Raw genomic sequence first — 12,309 nt, forward strand, 5'->3', positions numbered from 1 at the left:
ATAATATAACACTCAAGGGGTATTTTTTGCATTATGATTAGGATTTTACTTTTGATATTTTAAGTACATTTTGCAAATTATACCTAGGTACTTTCTCTTAAGAGACAATTTCAATGCAGGACGTTTACCTGAAATGGACTGTTACTTTTGCTTAAGTAAAGGATCTGAATACTTCTACCACTACAGCTTTTTAATCACTGCATTTGTCTCAATTAATTAATTAACTAATTTATTATACTTTAAATTAAGAATTTAGAAACAAAACAGGTGATCAGCTTTTAAGTATAAATATATGTAACTGCATGTCCAATATTTCATCTGCACCTGCTGACATTTTTCTGATTAGTATTATAATTATTTAAAAGTAGGTGCCACCACCATAAAAATTCTGCTTAAATGTTAAGTAATCTTTCTGCTTTTTATGTTTGAGTGTATTTTCCTGATAGTCCCCTTTACTTTTACTTAAGAAAAAAAATTAATGCATGTTTAATGTGGTAAAGCAGGATCTAAACCCTTCTATCACCACTGGCCCTTTCGCTTACTGTGTCCATCAAATGGTGACAGTCACATGCCATTTGCTGCTGGCTGACTGGTGTCTTCACAGCTGAAAATTAAAAATTTAAACTGAGAGCGATATACGCCACCTTATGGACAAATTATGCTTAGCATGTTCAGTGATGCCACTCACAGTCACTCATGCCTACTGAGAGCAGCTTTACAGCATCATGATGAGTGATGATAACCAGCGAATACTTTGGAATAAAAGGGATTCTTTTTCTCACACTATGAGCCGTTTTTTTTTGCAAAACAAAACAAAAAGTCTCGTCATTTCAGACATGTTCCTTACTAAGTGGCTACTTTAATAGTGTTTGTTACCAACAATATGATCATATGCATTAATAAATGTCAACATTTTGTGACTTTGGAAGACATGGCATGTATCAAAACTTTGTCAGTGAAAAGTAGGTATTATGATAATGTGTGCTCTTATTGTGCAGAAGCTGTAAACTGATTTCTTTTCAGAAAGAAATCTAAATGAATACCACAACTATCACTAAAGTAGTTTTTAATAATCCAGTTCCCCACTTTTGTTCCTTAACAAAGGGATAATACTATACTATAAAATAGAATAAATTGCTTTTCATTGTATTAATGCAACTAAGTCAAAGAGCTCAAAGCAGCTGGCTATTTGATATATTCATAATCAACTGCACTGAAGTACTGTGTAGCGGTCTTAAACGGCGATGGATCTGGCAGGAAATGAAACAAATTCGATTGACTTTCTGCTTTGTGTCTGAAGATTGGCTGCTTTGTTTCCTTTTGATTGGTCAATTAAAAGTGCGCTTCCACTTTCAAAGCCTGGACCCATTACAGAAAGTAATTTCAAGAGCCAAGCTGTTTGCCCTGTGCTGTCTGCTAGGAGGAATTCCCTCTCCACTTTGGCAAAGTCAGGCTGAGGGAGAGAGAGTTGGTAATATTAGCTCCCGTTTTATTGAGAGATCCATTAATCGTAGCCTTCTGCCACTGACCCTTTGACCCCTGCTGACCTCTGGACATCATGTTACCAGCTGGGCAAACTAGAGTTAAAGCCAGCAGGGCAGACACAGTTCCTCTAAAAACAACTTTCACCTCACTGCATTGTCTCATTTGGTTTACATTTGTCCAACTTCTCAAAGTGGAACTTTTTATTATTAATGAAACATGGAATCTGTGTTCACATGTTTTTTTCCTCTTAACATTTTATGATAAAAATATTCTTAAGGGCTTGGGATCAAGAAACAGCAGAATGGAGAAATGTCAATAAAAAAATGTGAGTAATTAAAGATAAGCTATCTTATCTGTGTTGTGTGAATATGCATTGTTAGTTTTTTATACTGTCAAAAAGATTACACACAGATTTTTATCTCAAGATCCCACATACCATGCCCCTTAAACAAGACAAGTTAAAACCAGAAAGCAGTATGGTGGTATTACTAAAAAGCTTTTGACTTTGTGTCAGTGTGTGTTATGATTTAGTTTGTGCCAAAAATGTGTACCTTAAAACAAGGAAGCATTACAGGAATGAATGGTGTACTGCTTTTTAAATCTTTTTTGTTATGTTATTATTATACCGTTCAAAGTTTCAATATCCAAAATGTCAGGAAAATGTCAACTTGCCACAGCAGCTGTGTTGTGACCAGGTCTGTTTTAATTTTCATACAGACGGTGTCAGAAGTTTGAAATATGACAAATCCTTTTCCAGAGAGCTGCTTGAGAACAAAAAACATTAAGGCAGCACGAGAGCATATGCATTAGGCAATGGAAAAACATCCAGCTAGGTGGGGTGGAGTTATGGGGTTATACACTAATATACCCCCATTAGGTATCCTACTTATCCAATGCTACCATTAAGTATGTCATGTCTTTAGCACAAGCGTAGAATTTCATTGAGATAATCCTGACATGATTGTGAGGATTGTATGCAAATTATGCTAATAGTATTTGTTGACAATGTCAACCATTTATTGAAGAAGATTGCTATTTCATTTCCAGTTCCATGACAAGCTATTTTCGAAGATGATCGCTGAATGCATTTATTGCAGCTTTATGATGGGTCATTTAGGAAGTATCATTCCTCCAGTACTTCACAGAATCTCTTTATCAACTGTCGTGCGCCCCACAATAGAAGACTTGTGTAACTTTATATACGCCTTTGTCTGATGGCTACATAAACTGCACTCTACCTGTTTTTCGACAGGCGAGGCCTGGGCCCAGGCCGGGCGTTGAAAGCAAATACCTGATTGTATTAGTGTCTCCCCTTTAAGCTGTTGTCACCTAGCTGACCGATTATGGGCAATTACCTGCTCTGTCGGAATCCTAGCCGAATAGATTGAATTCGGATTGATTTTTGCCCAGGAAAGAGGAGGGAATTTAAAGCCTTTTTTAATTGGGTATTTGGTGTGTGCTGATCTGAACACCGTGGCCTTCCCGAGGGATCCTTTATGGGCCAATAATGGCATTGGAGTGGGGGGGTGCTGCAGTCTCGTCTGCCGACTCCCTCCCAAGGCCATAACCCTGCATTTGCTCTGAGTGCTTTTCTATTATGCATTGATAGTTGAGCATCAATCAATAAGAGGGGAAACAGAAAACCCAGCGAAACCAACTTCTTAAGTGTAAAATGCCTCTTAATACCCGGAGCCTTTCAAACAACTTAACCTGGACGCTTTTTACCCTCGTCCTTCCTCCCTCTGCTCTTTGAGGGACACTTACCGGCGCCTGGCGACACAATGTTTTATTTAGGAGGGCTGGAAATGTGCAGCTCTCAGGTGAAAATGTACCACAACCCTCTGGTTATACTTCAGCAATAAAAACACAATCAGTGTGTGCAGGCACAGATCATTCCATTTCCATTATATTTACATGTTTTGTCTTTCTCCTGCTCTGAAAAACTAGACAGTGGCCTTTCATTGACTTGGCTTGCTTTTGCAGAAAATCAAAAAAATAACCATCCTCAAGGTTGATAAGGTCAGCAGAAGCCCATCACATTATAAATGTAGCATGTCTTGAAATCAAATCCCTCACAAGATTTGAAGATGATACTAAAAAGATGACTTCTTTACATGAACTTTGCAGTTGGTTGAAATGAGGGGGAAAAAGCAACAGAGTCACCTTTCACATGACCAATACCACAGTTGACTAAACTAGGACGATTCTGGGAAGGAAAAGGGGAAGAAAAGTCTAACTCACAGATAAGAGGGACAGTGGGGATTGGACCCCACAGTGGAAGAGATAAGAGGGAGACAGTCACAGCAATGGCCAGCCACATAATACACAAGGCCACCTCCAGCCGTCTAAATCTCCCATCAGCACCAGTCCCCACCGGTCCTCCTGTCACCACTAATGCACCTTTTCCTATAGGACGAAGCCCCAGTTGCAGTAAGGTTATCTGGGGCTTTGCAGGATTTCTCGGAATTGGCAAGTTCACCTTTCCTTTAGTCCAGATGACAGGAGATGATACAGATGGTGGGGATCGATTCCTGGTTGCACAACGCGCCTTCGTTCGACATCTTCGTTCTTCATCAACCGCTGATTATGACTGTGGATAATAAAAAAATAAATAAAAATAAATTCTTGATTCCGATGATTATTAGCAACAACAAAATGTTACACAGCATTGGTGTGAGGGAAACTGATTTCCCAGAAAGCATTAGTCCTACCCTTCTAGTCTGTGGTGACATCATAACCTCAAGTACACCATTAAAACCTTTCTGTGTGAATGATTAATTATCCCAATAGAAATTTACCACATTCTAATGGCCAAATCATTTTGCAATCAGTGTTCACTATATTAAAAGCTGTCACCCTCTCCCTTTGAAAATTTTACCATCACTGCTATTGAAAGACAAAAATATTAAGCTGGTGGGGGAGGGGGTGGGGTATACATATAGAGGATGCCCCCAAACTACTTTGGTTACACAAACTTTGTTTTCGGCCTCAATACATCAGAGCCCTCTCCCTCCGTCTGCCATCTGCTGCTGAAGAATCTGTTTCACTCGATGAGCCAAGCCCAGCCTTTATTGGTCCTAATGGCACTATCAGCTGAGCCGCCAAACCCAATTACCTTTTAAAAAGGGAGGCCACCCCAGCTAATCATGGCTGCCTAACCTGATTTGCCTGTGATGAAGAGACGGGATAAAGAGCAGTTAATGGAGGGAGAATGATCTCACAAATACAAAAAACTCAATTCATTTCTCCGGGAGAGCAATCTGTCCGATTCAGTGGTAATGGAGTGGAGATTCATTAGTCCTCGGGCCTTAGTAGTAGCACCATCCCCTTATCAACTGAATGACAAAAGAACATTCAAGGTGCTCCTCTTATAGACTTCATTTTGTTGGGAAAACACATAGAAAGATGCCGTATTGGTTCTAAGGACGGATGTTGAAATTGGTTGGTGTTTCTACAAACAAGCACCAAGCACCGTAAAAGAAAAGAAAGTTGTCACTTCTTAAATGTTTTTAAAGACTTGAATTTGTTATATGTAATTAATGCCATTTGCTAGTTGTGCTACATTTGATATTTCTCTGCTTTTAATAAGGCAACAACTGGACTGGTATAACTCATAAATCTGTTCATATAACTTGTGTAAGAATGGTTGGAAACATACATATTTAATAGACTGTTTCCCAAACAGTAACATTATACTACTGGTAATGTGAAGTAAGACAGCTTTTTTTTTTATGTTGACCAGAGTTGAGCCAAAGTAGTTATTATCAATGATTTCAACTGTGTATCCAGCTGCAGGAGATCACATCCTCTGGAACAAAACATGGACTTCTAGGACTGAAGTGTCTGTTTGCTGAGTTTGATTGATGTCCACACTCAAAAAATCAGAGCTCTCAAAGGTCTTATCATTCAGTGTCCAGGCCTAAACTGAAGCTACATGTCAAGCAAAGACATTCAACATCCGCTCTGTGCTCCTGCAGACTCCAGTCTCATTCACACGAATGTTCCCATGATGATGTAAGTGACACACATGAATGACCAATTGATGCCAAGAATGTTGTGCAGGGGATGAGTCACAGAGAGCATGGGCGAAGGACAGCAATGACCCGACCCCCAACCCTGTTGAATCCATACACCACTGTAGCTTCAGCTTGGCCCAGATATGATCCAGAGGACGTCGGCTAGATGGGGCATAGGGCCATAGCCAGGGTTTGCAGACGGACATTAGGCCAAAGCCAGAGTTAAAATCCTATTAGTTTGAGTTGGGAATCGGATTATCGTCGTCGAGAATCACTCGTCTGGCAACTAGGGTCTAATTTACGCCAATCAACGGCAATTATTGAGGGGAAGGGAGCCCCTATTAGAGAGCCTCATCCACTTAGTCTAATGAATGAGGAAGATTCAATCTTGGCTGTGGAGACGCATTGGAGAGCTGCAGCTGAACGCGACTGCACCAGCCGGCTAAAGAAGAGCTGCTGTTATTTATCAATGGTGGGGTGCTGTCAGAGCAAACACGAGTTAGCCATGGGGCGCTAGGCTCTGGTTTCTGATGGTCTGGGGGCACTCAGTCCAGTAAAGCAGTTAGTGTAGCTCTCTACAGCCCATTATGTGTATATCATACTTGGAAAGACATGTACTTATGTGTAGGCTACATCATGTATTAAGCCCAGAGAGCAGGATATTTTATCTGATCAATCATGAACTTGGAAGCAAATGTGCTTTGTTTCTTTACGAACTAATTGTGTTATTTTATTTTAAACTTTTCTCAATTTTACATAATTTTATGAAAATAACAAAGGTGGTTTGCTTTAACCTTTGTAGTATGTGGCAGTCTTTGAGGAGATTAAAACTACACTAGCTGATGTTTTTAAAGTCAACTACCCAACCCTGGTGACTCATTATTTTTCAGTGGTCTAAGTATTTCACACTGAAAAACATATTTGAATGAATCACATTGTGTCAAGTGCGTAACCTTTATTGTGTGCCATATACTTTTGTTTTATCTACATTCATACACTGCCCTCTACTGTTACAAAAAAGCAAATGTAATGTGTGAATATCAGCGCCATTTGAATTGTGAACTATGCACATAGCCTTCAGAATCCTGAACATGGATAGGTGACATACTGCTTTTAATAATATTCATATGTAAATTAAATTTAACGAGCTTGAAAATTCCAACAGTGTTAAAAGTCAGTGTACAAAGCCTGTTGTTGGTCTATCGATCATAATTGTTGTCGTGGGTGGAAGCAAAAATAAGACTAACCATGGAAGGTTGATTTACATTTACATCATGCATGTGCAAGTGTATGTGGGTTTCTCTTTCTGACATCAGATCCTGTGTATGATGACCTCTTGCATGCTAGTGTCATGCTCTACTCTGATGCCTCTGTACCATTTTTTGCAAAATACATGTTAACTAATAGAAAGGTTTCTGTCTGAGTTTGATACTGATAGTGGTGTCCTGAAAATCTCATTCAGTGGGGGGAATTCCACTGCCTTTCCACTTGGCTTTCAGTTGGGGTTTAGCTTTTCCAAATTGGTGAGAGGGTGCAGACGTGCATCAAGTTATTAATAACAGCAAATATTTCCAGAGTTGAGGGTTTCATTTCCGATCTATGCTTTTGTGATTTTTCCGTGTCGAACAAACAACCCCACAATAGATAAAATTTTCTCTTGGGCATTAACACTTTCATCATTTACGTACGCTGTGGAAACATGAATATTTGTTGTCTATTTACTGATCTTTTAAATCTATTTATATCATTATATTGGTTATTATTAGTCTAGTGGTGTACCAGACTAAAATGAATTATGACAGCATTCACAAGATACAAACACATAAAAACATATAAACCATAAACTAACCTCCCAAAAAGGAGAAAACCAAAGAACAAAGTGCTTCTCTTCCAGCTTCATTAATGGGAAAACTGAGTTGTGGTTAAGGTCACACACTCAAAGTCAAGTGACTCATCTTTTTCCTTTATCTTAGCTGCTTATGGGAAGATAAACAGGAGGATGGAGAGTGCAGAGTCATTTCAGACCGAGTCCTTTCCCTTTTCAAGTGTGACTGATCAGAGAAGTAAATTCAAACTTGTCCCTACAATCTGTGGGGGTGTAAAACCATATTTGTATCTGTGGTGACCTTCACTTCTCGTTGGCTGTGGGCTGCTTGTTCCATTGAACGTTCAGCTTTCGCAATTGCTAATCCTTGGCCAATGAGGGTACTTCATGGTTCAGGAGGGGGATTGAAAACACTGAAGCCAGTAGCCTTTTACGACCCTTTTTACATACAAAAAGTTTCGATTCTGCCTGTTGCCTGCACACAAGCAATGTGAAGCCTCTAACCACAGGCAGCCACCCACTCACACTCACTGCACTGAGCCATTCTCTGTGTTATCACTATTGTAGTACAGATAGCAATTAGGCTGGACAATACATCCAATTAAATATCTAGCTCCATTAATAGTAAATTACTAAACACATGGTTTGTGGCTCAAGCCCAATCACGCTTGATGAGCAACTATCTCAGGGAAGTCACTGAGAAAAACTAAGGAAATTAACTTTAGGAAGATTTTGTTACCCTCGAACAGAGTCAGGCTAGCTGTTTCCTCATACTGTGATATTACAGTGGTATTGATCCTAAGATGTATCTCTCAGAATTCTAATGCATATTCTTTTACAATATGTTATATCTCAGGTTACATTAGTGGCTACCTCTGTCTGACGCAATTTCACTGCCTCACTTTCTATAAATACTGATGTCCATTTAGGATGTTTAAACTTGATCAGATTGATGATGTCAGCAAAACTAAAATACAACAAGAGGAATGCACTCAGTATATTGCAACTCTCCCCTAGATGTGTCTGGGGGCATACGGGTGGGGAACAGGGAGTGCAGGGCCAGCTGTGTGTCCAGAGTGTATGCATGAGAGTAGTGGAATGAAGAAGAGAAGGGTTTGTTGTATAGTATAGTATATTGTAAGTTTTCTAGATGTCTATAGTATTGTCTTAGTTTGATGTTTTGTAAGATGTGTAGAACAGTGTAATGGGAGTGTAACTAGCGTCCTGGGTTCACCTAATTGTATTATTATTTAACAATGAAACAAAAAATGGGATGGGAAGTCTAAACTTGTGAATTTATTTAGAGCAACTAAAACCCTCCCTACTTCCCTCTTCCCTCCCAAACAAAAAAGATCTGATTCTCATTCAATAGTCCCACCTGGCTCCCTTACAGTCGAGATGGCTGCAAAGATAACAAAAACTGGGATTTATTCATCTCGTTTTGTGCCTAACTTTATTGTTTCATAACATATCAGGTATGGAATTAATCTGCAGATGCGATTTAAGATGAAACTAAACTTATCTACAGATGTCAGTTTTCAAGCCACGACAAAAGCCAAAATGCGGCATTGCGACAGACTAGGTAAGCCTCGTTTTTTAGCGTATCCAAATGCAGGAAATGCCTTTTGCTATGTCATAAAGCATATTGTAAAATGGCAAATACGGCTTAAAAGACAAAAGTCTAATCTTTACGATAGGCTGCAGACAGACACACACGACCAAACGCATGATATCCACCTGGCGGAGATAATGAACATCAGCTGGATAAAGTGTCTGTTGTTGCTGTAGTCGAAATACTAGGCCAAGTGTCCCAAGACCTGCCTTGTCATTTTATTATGACCTGAGACTGATGTCTTTTCTATACATAATAAAGCAGAAGGGTGTAACACCTGCTAAAACTATCAGTGTGAGGTGACAAAATGAGATAATGCACTACACTATTTTAAGTGACCCGTGTAGGGGAATTCCTAAATACAAAACCAGTCACTTACAGGATGCTTGCAGGGACTAAAATAAAACACCTTTCCGCATATACAAAAATAATTTGTAAACTCATAAAAATATTGTGCACATATAAAATGTCTGCAAATGCACAAATTCCACAACAAAACTGTACACTGTGAATGCATTAAATTAATTTACAAATAAAAGAAAAGCATTTGTGAATGTCTTCCTAACCATACAACCTTTGAACAGGCATCGATGAATCCAGTTTTTATTTGTTGATCTAAATTCTGCGCTTGTGGATTTGTGGATTTTACAGTTTTGAGACTAATTTTCCACCAGTCCAAATGAAAATCTGAAAAAGTAATTTTCATGCAGACTTTCTATAAGCTGTTCTTTCTTAGTAACGTGCATTCATTATTTTCGTATGTTTATCTGTTCTATGTACAGTATATATAAAGCACACACTTATGTACAAGTGTGCTTGACATTTATACATTTCTGTTTGAGTACAAAGGGCATGAGGATGCTTGTGGGCAACTTTCAGCAGCCTGTTGCACCAGGGCGTAAGTTCAAACTTAACCTAGTAATAATGTAAATTATTAAGTTGTGATTTATGCATTACTAAAATAAAAGGATAATTACAACATAACTCTAAGTAATAACTAAATAGATACACATGCCACAGGGGTATAAGATGTCACAGAATTATACAAAAAGTATACAAAAAGTGGACATAGCTAATGCGATGTCACCAATTGGTTTCTGGACTACCGTTTTAAAGCCTCAAGTTTGGCCATTTTTGGCCATTGCCATATTGTTTTTTGGAACCAGAAGTGACCATGGTTAGTAAGGTGCATCTGTAAGTCACGTTACTGTGATATTAATTGGGTAATAATTTTGATTAGTGAACAACCGGCTTTCATACCAGAAAAAATTTACATTAACCCAAACACCGAACAAGACATTTTAGGCAAACAAAATGTTACAATTAACTTTCATAAACTGAAAAAAAAAAAACTGTAAAAGTTCTTAGATAATAACATGGCTAGTTAAATGTACACACTGCACACCTCTATCCTGGGTGCCAGGTTGTTGTGGTAGCAACATGTCAATCAAGAAGGCTTGACACAAACGACTGAGACCATGAACTCATAGGAAAGTGTTCACTGAGGTATTACAAAGCAAACAGACTTCTTTTTGCATTCAGTGGAGTCGCCCCCTGTTGGCCTTTGGAAAGAATGCAGGTTTACGGCACCAAACTCACTCCCAGCCAGGCTGTGGCATGTTTAGTTCAGCTTGAGCCAAGATGACGAGGTTATAACTCCTATAACTTGCTAGTCACCACTATCACCTTAATCCCATGGCATATTACACTGCACTAGCAGACATTTCCTCTACTCTTATTACTCTACTTATTTAGACTTTTCATAAAACAATTAAGCATTCCAATACCAATTTGGACTTCGATTACCATGGCAAATGTAGAAGCTTCGAAGCATTCAGGTCAGCCCCAAAAAGAGAAGTTCAATAAATGCATGATGTTACAGTGATACCATATAAGACTACACATCCTGCTCCATCTGTCAGGAAGTGTTCATTCATGAAAATTACATAGAAGAGTAAAAAGAACTTGACATCATTTTAATTTGCACCATTTTGACATAACAGCGTCAGCAGTGAAGAGCTCTGACAAATTTCACATTTGCAGAAGCTGCCACACTGTCACTCTCTGCCAAGGGTCTGACACGCTAAGGCCTCCAAAAGATTACACTTCCAGTTGAACTTTATTATGGAGAGAGACAACTTAACCTTCAATTAGTGTACAATTTAAGTCATTTAGCAGTTTTAGATGTTCATATTGACATTGTGGTGTTATACAGTAACATCAATAGCCATGTTAAATAGCTTTGAGTTGATTTGCATCTGATAACAAGACCCACTGTACACAGCGAAAGAAAACAAAGTTCATATTCATTTGCAAGGCATTGTGGGATTACAGGTGACACCGGACTTACCTGTGACGTGAAAAAAGTTGTAAACTTTATGCAAATGATCGCAGTGATTTTCAAAAAAACAACAAAAAAAAACGATACAGCAGCGACACATGGATGAATGTCTGGGATCCATATTTTGTTTGTCTTTATTGCCTCTAAGATTTTCAGTTGTTGTGCTGCTTGACATAAAGTCACACAAACATATTCACACAATATTTGCTAGCTTGTGAGCGTTGACACATCCACAGCAACAAGCGAGAAGTGGCAGAGGCAGGGACTTAGTTTGCTGCTAGTTGGTCTTCTAAGAGCACAGCCATAGTGGCTCCTTGAGACTGTACTTGCTGTGCCAGCCTACACCGTTATGACGCACACATGCACACACACTGCATTCGTGTCTAGAAGGGAACCCTATATTGGCAAATTTGAGTGCCTTGATTTCTTGTTGTACACGGTTTAACAACTGATAAGATTAGATGCAGTAAATACCTAATTTAAAGCTACTTAAAGCTTACTTTGTGTGCATCTCTCTCCAACACACACAGCTGCTGCTGCGTCAGGACTATAGACTGGGCAGGACGCAGACTTTTGTATTTGCAAAGTACAGATGTCAGAAGTTATAGAGAGCCTAAATCACTCGCTTCCGCTTTCGGCCCATGGGATTTTATTTCAGAAAAAATATATACGGTAGTCAATGGCGAAAAAAAACATATTTTTTGATCCTGTTTGAACTGTGAACCTGAATTACATATATAATGTTTGTCAATCTAAAAGATAATTTTGTCGGTCAAGAAAGTTGCAGTTTGTCGTAAAATAGTAAAGTTACATGTCGTTTTGTGTGAAAACAGTTCAATGAACTACATCTCTCGTCTCGCACATTATACGTCACCAACATGTTAGCAAGGCTAACGTTAATTGCTGCTAATTCGTAGCTATGTTACATACAGAAATATATCTCACCTGATGTGTTTATTCCAACGACTCTCAGTCATTTTATCACATAATCCTCTCATGTAAATTCTTTGACGTTAGTTTTAGTAATGTC

The sequence above is a fragment of the Micropterus salmoides genome, unplaced genomic scaffold, assembly GCF_014851395.1.
Source record: "Micropterus salmoides isolate LMB-PRFRI ecotype aquatic unplaced genomic scaffold, ASM1485139v1 Ms_hic_scaffold_5, whole genome shotgun sequence".
Taxonomy (NCBI): domain Eukaryota; kingdom Metazoa; phylum Chordata; class Actinopteri; order Centrarchiformes; family Centrarchidae; genus Micropterus; species Micropterus salmoides.